This window comes from Schistocerca gregaria, chromosome 3 (genome assembly GCF_023897955.1).
Source record: "Schistocerca gregaria isolate iqSchGreg1 chromosome 3, iqSchGreg1.2, whole genome shotgun sequence".
Lineage (NCBI taxonomy): Eukaryota > Metazoa > Arthropoda > Insecta > Orthoptera > Acrididae > Schistocerca > Schistocerca gregaria.
The window spans coordinates 923,141,061-923,156,009 of NC_064922.1; the positions used below are offsets into that span (position 1 = coordinate 923,141,061).

At 44.4% G+C, this 14,949-nt stretch overlaps 2 non-coding genes across 2 annotated transcripts; one reads left to right on the plus strand and one right to left on the minus strand.

Moving 5' to 3' along the window:
• Positions 1–403: 403 nt before the first annotated feature.
• Trnas-cga (transfer RNA serine (anticodon CGA)) lies at positions 404–478 on the minus strand. Its single transcript has one exon. It is a non-coding gene; the product is annotated as a tRNA-Ser (tRNA).
• A 239-nt stretch (positions 479–717) lies between these two features.
• Trnas-cga (transfer RNA serine (anticodon CGA)) lies at positions 718–792 on the plus strand. The gene has a single exon. It is a non-coding gene; the product is annotated as a tRNA-Ser (tRNA).
• Positions 793–14,949: the final 14,157 nt, after the last annotated feature.

Sequence of the window (14,949 nt, forward strand, 5' to 3'; positions counted from 1 at the left end):
TCTTATTAATCGCACAACGCAGTATTTCACGGCCAATGTTTGCGTACTTCGTGAATTTTGTTTCTTGGAATCGTCGCCAAAGGCACATTTCTACTCGTAGCGTTTCGTTTCCTAATACTGGAGATTTTGAAGTCACCGTTTGTGACGGAACGTCACATAAATTAACATTTCGAGAAAAATTAAAAGGGTTTCTTTGTGTGTTAAAAATAGTGACGTGTGAACTATAAATTATTGAAAGACTGCGTCCGTGTGCGCTATGAATATCAAGTATTAAAAAGTGTAATTTATTATGTGTAAAGCTCGCAAACAGCGATGCGTTTAACAAACAGCCTTTTCAGAATGAGAGTTTCACTCTGCAGCGGAGTGTGCGCTGATATGAAACTTCCTGGCAGATTAAAACTGTGTGCTCGACCGAGACTCGAACTCGGGACCTTTGCCTTTCGCGGGCAAGTGCTCTACCAACTGAGCTACCGAAGCACGACTCACGTCCGGTACTCACAGCTTTACTTCTGCCAGTACCTCGTCTCCTACCTTCCAAACTTTACAGAAGCTCATTCTGGAAGCATCCCCCAGGCTGTGGCCAAGCCATGTCTCCGCAATATCCTTTCTTTCAGGAGTGCTAGTTCTGCATGTCTCGCAGGAGAGCTTCTGTAAAGTTTGGAAGGTAGGAGACGAGGTACAGGCAGAAGTACAGCTGTGAGTAGCGGGCGCGAGTCGTGCTTCGGTGGCTCAGTTGGTAGAGCACTTGCCCGCGAAAGGCAAAGGTCCCGAGTTCGAGTCTCGGTCGGGCACACAGTTCTAATCTGCCAGGAAGTTTCAAACAGCCTTTTGTTTATAGTATTTCTGTAACGTAGATGAAGAACAAATATAATTTTTTTGGGTTAGATTTTTTTGTAGCTTGTTTCGTCTAGCGGAAGGCCGCCATTGCAACACAGTCTGATATTTAATGTAAGTCTGTCTGTAAGTTATCAGAATATATTTCCAATTGTTATTAGAAAGTGTTGATTATTGAAGTAGTGAGCACCTCTCATAATAGCCACCATTAATTTTAATTAATAACTCTATTTCAGAACTTCGTGTTGCGGGGAAGTATCTTTCCCTAGCAGCATTTGGTCGGCCATTACGCTGACGATATTTTTCAGTTAGAAATTCAGTATGTAATACTAAATGTAAATGCGGGGGACTTCTCTGTTTTGATCATTTAATATTTTCAAAGCTGGTGAAGTAAAGACAAATTCCATTAAATAATCTTTTCGTACTGAATGAGTTCAGTATGTTAAAGATTAGCCTCTTAACGGCAGATGAGCTTCTCTTCAGTTTAGTCTTGCAGATAACGAATAGTAAATACAAAAAACATTTGTTTGAATAAGCATGAAAAGTATCTCAGTTTATTTGTGAAAGTTGGTACACAAATGACCTGTATCCCTGAGAATCAAATTAATTATTACAGTTTGCGTAAAAGCACGCATATATTCTCTCCACAATAGCAGCGGTCACGCTAAATATCTGTTAGAAGGCGGTGAGTCGCGCGCTGTGAGTAAAATATTATTTCATGCGTACTTCGGAATAGCCGATGTCCATACGTATGTTATCGTGGTATTGGATTATTTCAGAGCCTCGTGCTAGCCCAAAATATTTAACAGAGTAAATACTATCGCAGTACAGAGTAAATAATATTGCAGTATTCAGTATTTATGTTTTGATTAATCACTGCATATATAGAATTTAACAAAACTCCCAATCCCGAGTACCGCGATACGTTGCTGCGTCTCAGTCGATACGAGAATGAGTAATACCGCTTTTACGTGCGACAACAAACGGTTAAGCATCTTTGGGCTCAACGATAGGTTCGATGGTTGCTTGTCGCCTAACCAGTTATCAAATAATGCTAACAAGGAAACAATTCATCATTGACAAGGAGAGGAGGTATTATCAACGAAGTGAGCAAATGAAGAGGAACGTCGTGAGATGGCGTCAAGAACCGACCACTGCTTGGGTACACATAAACAGTTCTGTCTGAAACTACTACCTGAGTCTTTACGTCCTCTGGTAACTGCAGATTGAGACGACAAAACGTGAGAAGATGAGATATGCCTTGGAGCATGACATAACGCCCTTAAAACAAAAATCAGCGAGGTTGAGACTGTTATTGTGTGTGAATTACTAAACACGGCACTGAGACTTTACCGTATTTAATGTCGGGACGTACCAGCTTCCCAACGCAAGTTTCTACTGCATCGAACGTACAGCCGTCTCGTAGACTCTGAAGAAGAACCGGAGATCCGTTTGGGGTTTTACACATCAGAAACCTATTGAGCAGTAGCTTCAGGTTCAAAACGTCTCTGGGGGCCTGTGATCGTTTTTAAGAGAAAGAATACCAAAATAAGAGTGGAGTGTTTCAGCAAGGGAGTAACAACTGTTGCTGAATCACAACGTTTCGAACCCGAAATGAACTCGGACATTAGCAAACCCTAGATCACCGTATTCCAGTATGTTGCAGGATAAGCAAACTAGTTTCACAGTTTAAGCCATCTTCAGTAATCCCTGTGTCAAATAGCTCTGTAACAGTACACTACTGAAGAAGTAACGATAAAAACAACGGATTTTACCTGTTTAGCGTTAACAATAACGCAGAAGAAGTAGATGACTGTATCTGTAGATGATAACAGCATTTTATTTGAGTCATCAGTCCTATGAATAGTTAGAAGCGTCCGCCACGAATTCCCCTTACCTACGCCAATCTCTCTATTTCAGATTAGCACTTTCATGTTACGAACTCCGTTATTTGCTGAACGTTTTCCAATCTCTGTCTTCACCCACAGTTTTTACCCTCTATGTTTCCCATAGTACCATAAACGTTTCTCCTTGATGTGATGTGATGGTTGTTCGCCATTTTTAGACGTCTTGGTGCTACGTAAGAGTGATGGCGCACTTGGTCACTCGGTGTACAGAAAGCCCACTCATACAGACCTGTATCTACAGGCTACTAGTTGCCACCATCCAGCACAAACAATGGGCGTTCTCAGAACCTTGATCCACCGTGCCCATACGATCTCTGACGCCCACAGTCTTTAAGCGGAACCGCAACACCTGCAAAAAGTATTTCTGAAGAATGGCTTTTTAACTAAGCAAGTGAACAGGGTGATGTAGACCTACCAACTACGTAACAGCGAAGAGGAAGAGGCCTTCAGGTCGTCTGATTCTCTACCATTTATTGAGAATATTTCTTCACAGATAGGCAAAATATTGAGAAAGTATCAAGTGAGAGTCACCTTTCGCCCTCCTTCCAAAATTTCATCACTGGTGGGATCCGTTAAAGACGACCTGGGCCTGCGTAAATCAGGTGTTTACAAAATTCCATGTGAATGCGGCAAATCGTATATAGGGCAAACAACACGAACTGTGCAGGAACGCATTGTGGGACACCAACGGCATACTCGCCTTCTCCAACCCACCAAGTCCGCATTGTATTTCCACAGACCATTCCATGAATTACAACGACACAAAAATTTTGGCCCATACATCAAACTTTTGGAGCTCGATTATCAATCAATACGTGGAAATAAGATTGTCTGACAACGAGATTCCTATCCGTCGAGATAGAGGTTATCAGCTAAACTCTGCTTGGAATCCTGTTATAGAGAAACTTCGTAGTCGACGTAGTTATCTGCATAAAGATGAAAATCGACCTGATATCGATACGCCAGGCTTTCACCGTTGAGGGCGCGAGGCGCAACGCACGGAGCCGTTATGAACGCGGACGCTGAGCAGCGCATGCGCAATGTCACCTCAGTATGGCTATAAATAGCGGAGCTCAGCGCGTAATCGCCAGTACAACTACATTGGCACTCACCTGAAGATGGCCAGAAGACTCTGCGCCGGAATATTGTGACAGGACATTACTGACATCCGGGAGTTCTCCCGTGTTTTTATGGAACAGTTTCTCCTTCATGTTTTAACGGATGTCATATCATCATGTTCCTTCTTCGTAAAAGAGTATTACGTATGTTTCATTCTTCGCCGATTCTGTGGAGAGCCTCCCCATCTGATTTTGAACATCCTTCTCAAGAACCATGCCTCAAAAGCTTCGATATTTTTCTGTTCCGGTTTTCCTCCTGTTCATAATTCACTACCATGCAATGGTTTACTCCAAACGTACATTTTCAGAAATTTATTCCCGATATTAACCCCTATGTTTGACACCAGTAGACTTCTCGTCCCCCATGGGGCATGGGTGTGTGTTTGTCCTTAAGATAATTTAGGTTAAGTAGTGTGTAAGCTTAGGGACTCATGACCTTAGCAGGTAAGTCCCATAATATTTCACAGACAGTTTTAGCCTGTGCTGGTCTGCTTTTTATGTCCCCCTTGATTTGTCTGCCAAGGGCTACTTTGTAGCAGAATTCCTTAACGTCGTCTATTTCGTGACCACCTATTCTGATGCTCCGTTTCTCGTGATTCTCATTTCTGCTACTTCTCATTGCTTTCGTATTTCTCCATTTACTCTCAGCCCATATTCTGCATCCATTAGACTATTCCTTCTATTCAACAAGTCCTGTAATTCTTCTTCGCTTTCACTCAGGATGTCAATGTTATCAGTGATCTTGTCATTGATATTCATTCACCTTGAGATTTGGTGCCGCGCTTGAACCTTTCTTTTGTTATTCGTCATTGCTTTTTCGATGTACAGACTGAACAGTAGACTACGTCCTCATCTTGCACACTTTTTAATCCGAGCGCTTCGTCCTTGGTTTTTCCAGTTTTAATGCGCCGTCTTGGTTCTTGTACATGCAGTATGTTACCCGTCTTGCCCTTCCTCCATATAGTTGGCGCACAGTGACACAACGAACTGTTACAAATCGGTTACTTCAAGGACAGCTACGACCAGAGGCCCTGTAGCGTGCATTCCACTGACCTCAAGCCATTTCCTCTTGTGACCTCAGTTATATTAAGTGAGAGATCATTGGAGGGTATTATGCAGGTCCGTTGCGTTTTATCATGAAAGCCTGTTTTGCCTCAGTGCCAGTAATGGTCGAGCGTTGGTTACAAGGAGGTTAGTTCAGGGCTTCAACCAACCTGTCTATGTGGTATACACACTGGGCCTTCACCTGGAGTTGTGGTCGAAGGTGCGGTTTCGTATGACAGCAGGAGCACTGTAGAGGTTATCACACGCACCCTGACTCCAAATTTATACGCCAGTCTGGTGATTCGACATGTTATGCTGCCATTCACGAACAGCATTCCAGGAGGTATTTCCGAAAGGAATAACGCTCGCCCACACGCCGCTGTTGTAACCCAACAAGCTCTACAGAGTGTCGACGTGTTGGCTTGGTCTCCTAGATCACCAGATCCGTCTCCAATGGAGCACATATGGGACAACATCAGACGATAACTCCAGTGTCATCCACAACCAGCGTTAACCGTCCCTTTATTCACCGAACAAATGCAACAGGATTGGAATTCCATCACATAAATTAGCGTCGGCACCTGTCTAACACAATGCATGCACGTTTGCATAACTGCATCAAAAATTCTGACGATTAATAATGTGCCCTCACTTCACATTTCCAATGGACTATCTTGCTCTTAGATTGACCTGTGATCTTGCAATGTTAATCAAATATCTTACCAAGGGAAGTGTATTTCCGAAATTTCATTCACCTACATTAATTACTTTTTGGTGCTGCGATTTTTTCCGTCAGTGCATTATACCCTATATTCAAGCCAATTCATGTGTAACATTTGGTCTGTTCTTGTATCTAGGTCACAGACTAAAAGAAAATAGTAAAATAAACAAATGAAACTGAGGATACTTTTTGCAAACAGGCCCATTTCGTGACGTCAGGTACGTGACATGGGTGTAGAATCGTGCACGACGAAGGCAACAGGAAAAGAGCAGAATGTCTTCAACACATGTACTCTTTTTAGGTATCACGTGCTAGCAGGTGAACCTTACCTTCAAGTTTTCATTATTGGTACGCCTCTTTCGTATCTGCTGGGTCTGTGTCGAGCTGACAATGCTATTAGTAGCGAGCATGTGGAGCCAGCACTGGTATCGTGCGAGACGTCGCTGTGTAAACATCACCTCATAGATTCGCGAGAAGTGCACACGTGAAAGCTTGAGTGGGAAACGTCTAAACAGTTATACAGAGCGGTATATTATTTTATTTGTAAAGGTTAATTAAATGAAGTAAACTAGATAAACCTTCACATTGAGCAGAAGTAATTTAATGGGACCAGATGTCGTTCAGTGCGTGTGAATTCCAATATTGTTAGTCTGGATTGGGATAACATACAGTAGTGCTTACGATAATTATAATAAGATTCGTAATGAAGCAACATGACAGAATGGTGTTTTCAGTAAAATGAAAGGACTCTAAATTATTTCGGTACGTCGAGGGTAGTAGACATACGACTCTTCAATTTGCCAGGCGTTGTCTGTTTGGAAATTGTTTCCTTTGGAAAGACAGAATAGCGTTTTAATTATGCTGTAATATTACGAGAAAAATGGGAGGGAGTGGGTGAGTGGGGAGTTTACAACAGTATGTCTTTATTCGTAGTTCTTAGTCACTCGGGGCGGTTGAGATACTGCGTGGCGTTGAGTATAGCTCTCATGAACACACATTATCCACACTACTGGGATCGCGACCAGTGCAAATAGAAATACCGCGAAACGATGAACCGCACTTTAGACAGGCTGTGATCTTGCCGCTGTCGGATGCCGGCCCTTGCTAAAGGATGGTTCGGCTTCTCACACGAGATATAAAACGATTTTCCTACAAATAACTAACATTAAACTGTTGAGATATCCTTTGTGTGGGGAAAGCCGAGCTGCAGTCCTTCCTTATATTGAGAATCTACACTCCTGGAAATGGAAAAAAGAACACATTGACACCGGTGTGTCAGACCCACCATACTTGCTCCGGACACTGCGAGAGGGCTGTACAAGCAATGATCACACGCACGGCACGGCGGACACACCAGGAACCGCGGTGTTGGCCGTCGAATGGCGCTAGCTGCGCAGCATTTGTGCACCGCCCTCGTCAGTGTCAGCCAGTTTGCCGTGGCATACGGAGCTCATCGCAGTCTTTAACACTGATAGCATACCGCGACAGCGTGGACGTGAACCGTATGTGCAGTTGACGGACTTTGAGCGTGGGCGTATAGTGGGCATGCGGGAGGCCGAGTGGACGTACCGCCGAATTGCTCAACACGTGGGGCGTGAGGTCTCCACAGTACATCGATGTTGTCGCCAGTGGTCGGCGGAAGGTGCACGTGCCCGTCGACCTGGGACCGGACCGCAGCGACGCACGGATGCACGCCAAGACCGTAGGATCCTACGCAGTGCCGTAGGGGACCGCACCGCCACTTCCCAGCAAATTAGGGACACTGTTGCTCCTGGGGTATCGGCGAGGACCATTCGCAACCGTCTCCATGAAGCTAGGCTACGGTCCCGCACACCGTTAGGCCGTCTTCCGCTCACGCCCCAACATCGTGCAGCCCGCCTCCAGTGGTGTCGCGACAGGCGTGAATGGAGGGACGAATGGAGACGTGTCGTCTTCAGCGATGAGAGTCGCTTCTGCGTTGGTGCCAATGATGGTCGTATGCGTGTTTGGCGCCGAGCAGGTGAGCGCCACAATCAGGACTGCATACGACCGAGGCACACAGGGCCAACACCTGGCATCATGGTGTGGGGAGCGATCTCCTACACTGGCCGTACACCTCTGGTGATCGTCGAGGGGACACTGAATAGTGCACGGTACATCCAAACCGCCATCGAACCCATCGTTCTACTATTCCTAGACCGGCAAGGGAACTTGCTGTTCCAACAGGACAATGCACGTCCGCATGTATCCCGTGCCACCCAACGTGCTCTAGAAGGTGTAAGTCAACTACCCTGGCCAGCAAGATCTCCGGATCTGTCCCCCATTGAGCATGTTTGGGACTGGATGAAGCACGTCCAGCACGAACGCTGGTCCAACTGAGGCGCCAGGTGGAAATGGCATGGCAAGCCGTTCCACAGGACTACATCCAGCATCTCTACGATCGTCTCCATGGGAGAATAGCAGCCTGCATTGCTGCGAAAGGTGGCTATACACTGTACTAGTGCCGACTGTGCATGCTCTGTTGCCTGTGTCTATGTGCCTGTGGTTCTGTCAGTGTGATCATGTGATGTATCTGACCCCAGGAATGTGTCAATAAAGTTTCCCCTTCCTGGACAATGAATTCACGGTGTTCTTCTTTCAATTTCCAGGAGTGTAGTTGCAGGTAGCGCTGAAATGTTAATTCTGTACATATTTAAGCGTGTAGTACACTTCATGCCATTTTGTTTTGTGTTGCCTGCGGTGGTGTTGCAGTTTTAATGATCAGCAGGGGAGCTTTAAGTCTCCATGACAAATGGCTCTGAGTACACTTACTACTATTACTCAATATACGCGTTCTGGTTTTCTTCGAAATGATACTGAATTGACATGTCACTACGGTATCGCGTTAGACACTAAGGGAATACGTGCATTTGCTGAGCCGTCATTAGTACTCAGGTGATTCATGTGAAAAGGTTTCCGATGTGTTATGGTCGTACGACGGGTATTTACAGATTTTGAAATCGGAATGGTAGTTGGAGATTCTGGATTTAGGAACTCGTTAGCGAATTGAATATTCCGACATCTACGATGTAAAGAGTGTGCCGAGAATATAAAATTTCCGGCGTTACCTCTCAACGCAGTGGCCGACAACCTCCACTTAACGACGGAGAGCATCGGCGTTTCCGTAGAGTTGTCAGTGCTGAGAGACAAGCAACATTGCGTGAAATAACCGCAGAAATCAAGGGGGTAAGTACGACGGCCATATTAATTAGGAGAGTGCGACGAAATTTAACTCTAATGGCCTATGGCAGCAGACAACCGACACGAGGGTCTTTCCTAATAGCACGAGGTCGGCTGCAGCGCCTCCCCTAGGCTCGTGACCATACCGGTTCTACCCTAGGCAACTGGAAAACCGTGACTTGGTTAGATGAGTCCCTGTTTCAGTTGGTAAGAGCTGATTTAGAGTTCGAGTGTGAAGAAGATCTCACGAAGCCATGGACCCAAGATGTCAGTCAACAAGTCACTGTGGAAGCTGGTGGTGGTTCCATAATGGTAGGGGCTGCATTTACATGGAAAGGACTGGGCAAATGGTTGATTGGAAATGGTTATGTTCGGCTACTTGGAGACCATTTGCAGCCATATACGACCTTCATGTTCCCAGACATGTCCCAAGAGCACAATTATCAGCGGTTAGCATGACAAACGTTCTGGACAATTTGGGTGAACCATTTGGGCACCAAAATCGCCCGGCATGACGAATGCCATCAAACATTCATCAGACGTAATGGAGAGATCAGTTCGTACACAAAATTACACACCAGTAACACTTTCACAATGAAATAATTGTATAGACATTGATGGACAGGAGTCCCCACCTGGGGAAGTTCGGGCGCCGAATTGCGAGTCTTTTCAGCTAACGCCACTTCGGACGACTTGTCTGTCGATGACGAAATCCCGAGTGGAGAAAAATCTCCGACCCGCGAGGTATGGAACCAGGGCCCACTGCATGGCAGTAAGACGCTCTTAGCACTCAGCTAAGGGGGTGGACGCTTCGGCTTTTGTGTATAGATACAAAGGCAGCAGAGTTCATTATTTCTTCAGAGGACTTCCAACGACGTTTGAGCCGGGTAACAGGAGGTCCTGTACGATATTACGAAGTATCCCATGACTTTGTCACCTGAGTGTGTAGTTCCCGTGTGACCTGCAGAGGGCGGCACTTTTCCCGCCCTGCTTTCCATCACCTGTGACGTAGACGGAACTAGAGCGTTCCCCGCTACCAGTCCAGCTGCCGGGTATTTATGTGGGCTACCCGACAAGACAAATGGAATTCATTCGGCGGGTCCGTATCCGAAACGATGCCCAGTCTTCTAGTTATAACGAGTGCTAGCGGACATCTGCCTGTAACCAGTCTCCAACGGGCGTCGATCGTCGACCAGTTCATCGCTTTATAACTGCGCTTGCAAGAATTTCCTGGGAGTGTCTACCAACCTGTCATGGCTTTGATTCAGAGCAATGTTTCTCAAATATTGTACCTACGGTCAGATTTCTTCCAAACGAGAGTTAAGTACAAGGTGTTCCAAAAAGAAAACCCGGATTTAGAACAAGCCCTACAGAAAAATCGTCCAGCTGAGGATAAAGTAATTAGTTTTTATTCACCGCGTGGTATAGGGCCAAATTCTGACCCTAATTTGTGCAAAAGCGTTGCGCACTGCCGTGCAGCTTCTTCGACTCACATTGTAAGTAGACAGTTTAGGTTTTCATGTTGGTAACGCCACGTAGCGCTCTCTATTAAAATCGCTGAATGCGCTGTGTGCAGTCTGTGACTGGTTGGACAAGTTGTTGGATGTTATTCGCCAGTGTTGTGTTGGGCCGCTGGAGGTGAGCCGCCAGCAGTGGTGGATGTGAGGAAAGAGATGCCAGAGTTCTGAGATGTTAATATGAACGGACGATCTGGACGTGGGCCCGTCAGAAAAAGAAATTTGTTAAACTTTTGAACACTATTAAGGTAAATACATTGTTTGTTCTCGATCAAAATCTTTCATTTGCTAGTTATATGCCTATCAGTAGTTAGTGCCTTCAGTAGTAAGAATTTTTTATTTAGGTGGCAGTATTGGCGCTCGCTGTACCGCAGCAGTTCGAGTAACGAAGATTTTTGTGAGGTAAGTGATTCATGTAGGGTATAGGTTATAATCAGTCAGGGTTATTCTTTTGTAAGGTCAATTAAAAGTCAGATTACGTAGCGCTAAAATATTGTGTTTCAGTTTAGTAATGATCAGAACAAAACTGTCTCAGTTTCACTCTGGTGTTTTAAAATCAAGTAACGTAGACGTTTTACAAGCATAATCATTCTTTACATTCAGAGGGGAAATTTCTATACGCCAGTACACAGTTGACGGTGCAAAAAAAGGTGCAATCCATTCTTTGGCACACTAATATTAAATCTGTGGTTAATATACAGCATCGCTTTCGGGAAACATACCGACGACAATGTGCACCCGACGACAAAGCTATTCGTCAACCAGTTTCGGGATACTGGAAGCATGTCGAAAGGACATACATCATGCCGGCTGAGAACATGTGAAGACAACGTTGAAACAAACCGTCAATCGTATCAGAAGCCCGGAAAAAATCTCTTGCCCGACGAAATCTTCAGGCAAACATACCTAAGACAACAAAGTTCAATGTCATCCATAAAATGTTACGACTGCATGCCTACAAAATTCTAATTAGGAAAGACCAATGGCCATAAGCGTAGATACGTCTCCAGCTTAACGTTAAATGAGATTGATTGTAATCCAAATGTTCTTAAAACAGTGCTATTTTCATACACAACAATGTCCCGTACAAGTTGCTGGGGTAATCGTCAAAGTTGCCGTAGATGTTGTAGTTGTGTACGAATATGCCCGTTATTCATCAAAAGTCAACGTGTGGTGTGGGTTGCTTTACAACCAACTATAGACCTTTCCTTTTTCAGTGAAACAAAAATTACGGGCATAATTTATCTGGATAAGCTTCAAATGTCTTTGCTTCCTCAAACCGAAAAAGCAGAACAATAAACTGGGCAAAGTGTCAGTTTCAAGCAAGACGGAAATACGCATCTTCACCATCTCGCAGTGCGCAACACACTAAACAACGGATCTCCAAATGATTGAACAGACAGAACCGCGACTATTCCCTGGCTTCTCAGAGGTCCTGGTCTTGTACCTTCGGGCTACTCTTTGTGAGTCTACGTAAACAGCATTGCCCATGCAGAAAAAAAAATCGAAATTGCTGGCATTCGCCGAAGTGAATTTCGACAGGCTGCACTCCTGTAAAACCAGAGACACTGCATAACACAATGTGTGAAATCGGTTATCGGTTTTGATGTCTGCAGAGCAACGCAAGGACTTTACATCGGAACTTATTAAGGTATGAAGGAAAACTGTCTTCTTTTTCTTCAGTTTGACATTCAGATTGTTTCAGTAACTCGAACAGTTTTTCTGTAGCACTTGTTCAGAATCCTGGAATTCGTTTCGGGACACCTGTATTGCATGTAATCGATTCTGTAATAAAATGTGTGAGCTATGACTGTAAACAATCACTCAGTGATTGTGTTAATTGCAGCCACCTCGGCAGAACTGATACAACCACTTTTACGCGTGTTGAGTTTGTAGTACACTGAGACCTGTCAAACCTCGTCGCTTAAGGGTCTCCTACACCAGAACACGACACAGCAATTTGTGCATTTGGCGTAGCCCTTTTCTAAGGAGTTGAGTGGAAGGGTGGCAACTGCATTTCCCAGCCCTTTTTTCGGCGCGTTCTTACTCACAACATAACTAGTTAGGCTTTGTGGACGTAGATGTGTATCCCTCACTGCCAGAGAATGCTGGTGTGCTGCTCTTGAGGCAGTTACATGCAGGTTGGGCCGTATGTTGTTGCATTACCTAGCAGCTCCTTGCTTTAATGTCCTATAGGTGGAATGTTGTTCATGCTCTTATTTTATATTTGTTTGTTTTTGTATTTGCAATTTCTGGATCTTAAAATAATTTATTATGAAGTATACTATTGTTAATGGAAATTTTTATTTTAGGCTGAGATTCTGAAAAAAACAAGAACGGATGATGTACACATTCAAATTTTATTTTGTATTATTTAATGATGAATAAATTATTGTAACAGCTATTGTGTGCAGTCAGCTCATTTTCGCCCTCACACCCCTTCTGACCTGTTTCGCTTTTCCCATAATTTATTTTAGATATTGTTGCAATACTTCCTATGTGCCCTCCTAGGCACTGATAACTATCGTATTTCTTGTTACGGAGCTCAATACCACCGAAAATATTTCATCCCTGATATGCGACATACGAGCCCATAACCTTCAGTGGCTGTTGCTAATTCGAATAGAACCCCTCCATGCATGGAGTATTAATATTCCGGGAGATGACAATATATACATGACAAAAATACCTAATTAATTTATTTATCGTCCAGTGAGATACAGTACGATGTCCAAAAGGACTTTAATGAAATTAAAAGAGTCAGATTATGAACTGATAATTGGAAAAGTCTTTTTGTTTTAGAAACATTACATTTTTGGTGGCTAGTAAATTGTTATTTAGTTTTCGCACAGTATACACTTTCGGTACCAGCTAACCTATCTCTTCTCCATTTGTGCGAATAGGGTACTAATCTATTATTGAAACAATTTATTCTAAGAGTAAAGAATGAATGCTGCATTTGTACACTTTGATTACTGCTACACGTCAACTGTACCAATGCTGATTTATAATTAGAGCTTTGAGCTGAAATGCGTTGATGAGGGGATAGGACATGTAACTGTCATAATTTGTTCCACAGCAGCGTTCTGTGAATTAAACCAGTATCCAGTCGTAAAAAATCTAAACGTATTACTTTCTGTCCATGACAGTCTAAAGGGGAAAATCAAATTTGATATTACGGACATTGTATACTGGCATCAAGCAGTTTGGACCTCAAAGGGGGACTAATTCTTAGGATTTATTTTACATTCAGTAATTGGAGAAAATGCCAGATCACTGGAACAATTCTCCGGCGCTAAGGACTCCATACTCTGACTGTAACGAGAGACACGTAAGTGAAGCTAAGCAAGCCTTCTGATTAATCGTTTGTGAAATAGTGCGAGATGACGAATACCAACGAGTCTTTTGTTACCAGGTAATTTCCAATCTCAGATATCAAGTTATAAATTAGTGAAATAGACATTATTGAGTCATAAATTTAACGACGTATTGCAGAAGACTTTTCGAATAGATTTGCTGTATTAACTGTTCAAAAGCGGAGCACGGGAATAATGATTGTTTAAACATCTCTGGGCTCGTTGCAGTTAGGTTCTCTACAGGAGCGAGACATAAGGAGTTGCAGTATATTGCTTAAGCCATCATTTAAAGCAGATTCTTTAACCTTTGTAAGTGGCTTTCTTGGGACAGTTTGCATATACACTCCTGGAAATTGAAATAAGAACACCGTGAATTCATTGTCCCAGGGAGGGGAAACTTTATTGACACATTCCTGGGGTCAGATATATCACATGATCACACTGACAGAACCACAGGCACATAGACACAGGCAACAGAGCATGAACAATGTCGGCACTAGTACAGTGTATATCCACCTTTCGCAGCAATGCAGACTGCTATTCTCCCATGGAGACGATCGTAGAGATGTTGGATGTAGTCTTGTGGAACGGCTTGCCATGCCATTTCCACCTGGCGCCTCAGTTGGACCAGCGTTCGTGCTGGACGTGCAGACCGCGTGAGACGACGCTTCATCCAGTCCCAAACATGCTCAATGGGGGACAGATCCGGAGATCTTGCTGGCCAGGGTAGTTGACTTACACCTTCTAGAGCACGTTGGGTGGCACGGGATACATGCGGACGTGCATTGTCCTGTTGGAATAGCAAGTTCCCTTGCCGGTCTAGGAATGGTAGAACGATGGGTTCGATGACGGTTTGGATGTACCGTGCACTATTCAATGTCCCCTCGACGATCACCAGAGGTGTACGCCAGTGTAGGAGATCGCTCCCCACACCATGATGCCGGTTGTTGGCCCTGTGTGCCTCGGTCGTATGCAGTCCTGATTGTGGCGCTCACCTGCACGGCGCCAAACACACATACGACCATCATTGGCACCAAGGCAGAAGCGACTCTCATCGCTGAAGACGACACTTCTGCATTCGTCCCTCCATTCACGCCTGTCGCGACACCACTGGAGGCGGGCTGCACGATGTTGGGGCGTGAGCGGAAGACGGCCTAACGGTGTGCGGGACCGTAGCCCAGCTTCATGGAGACGGTTGCGAATGGTCCTCGCCGATACCCCAGGAGCAACAGTGTCCCTAATTTGCTGGGAAGT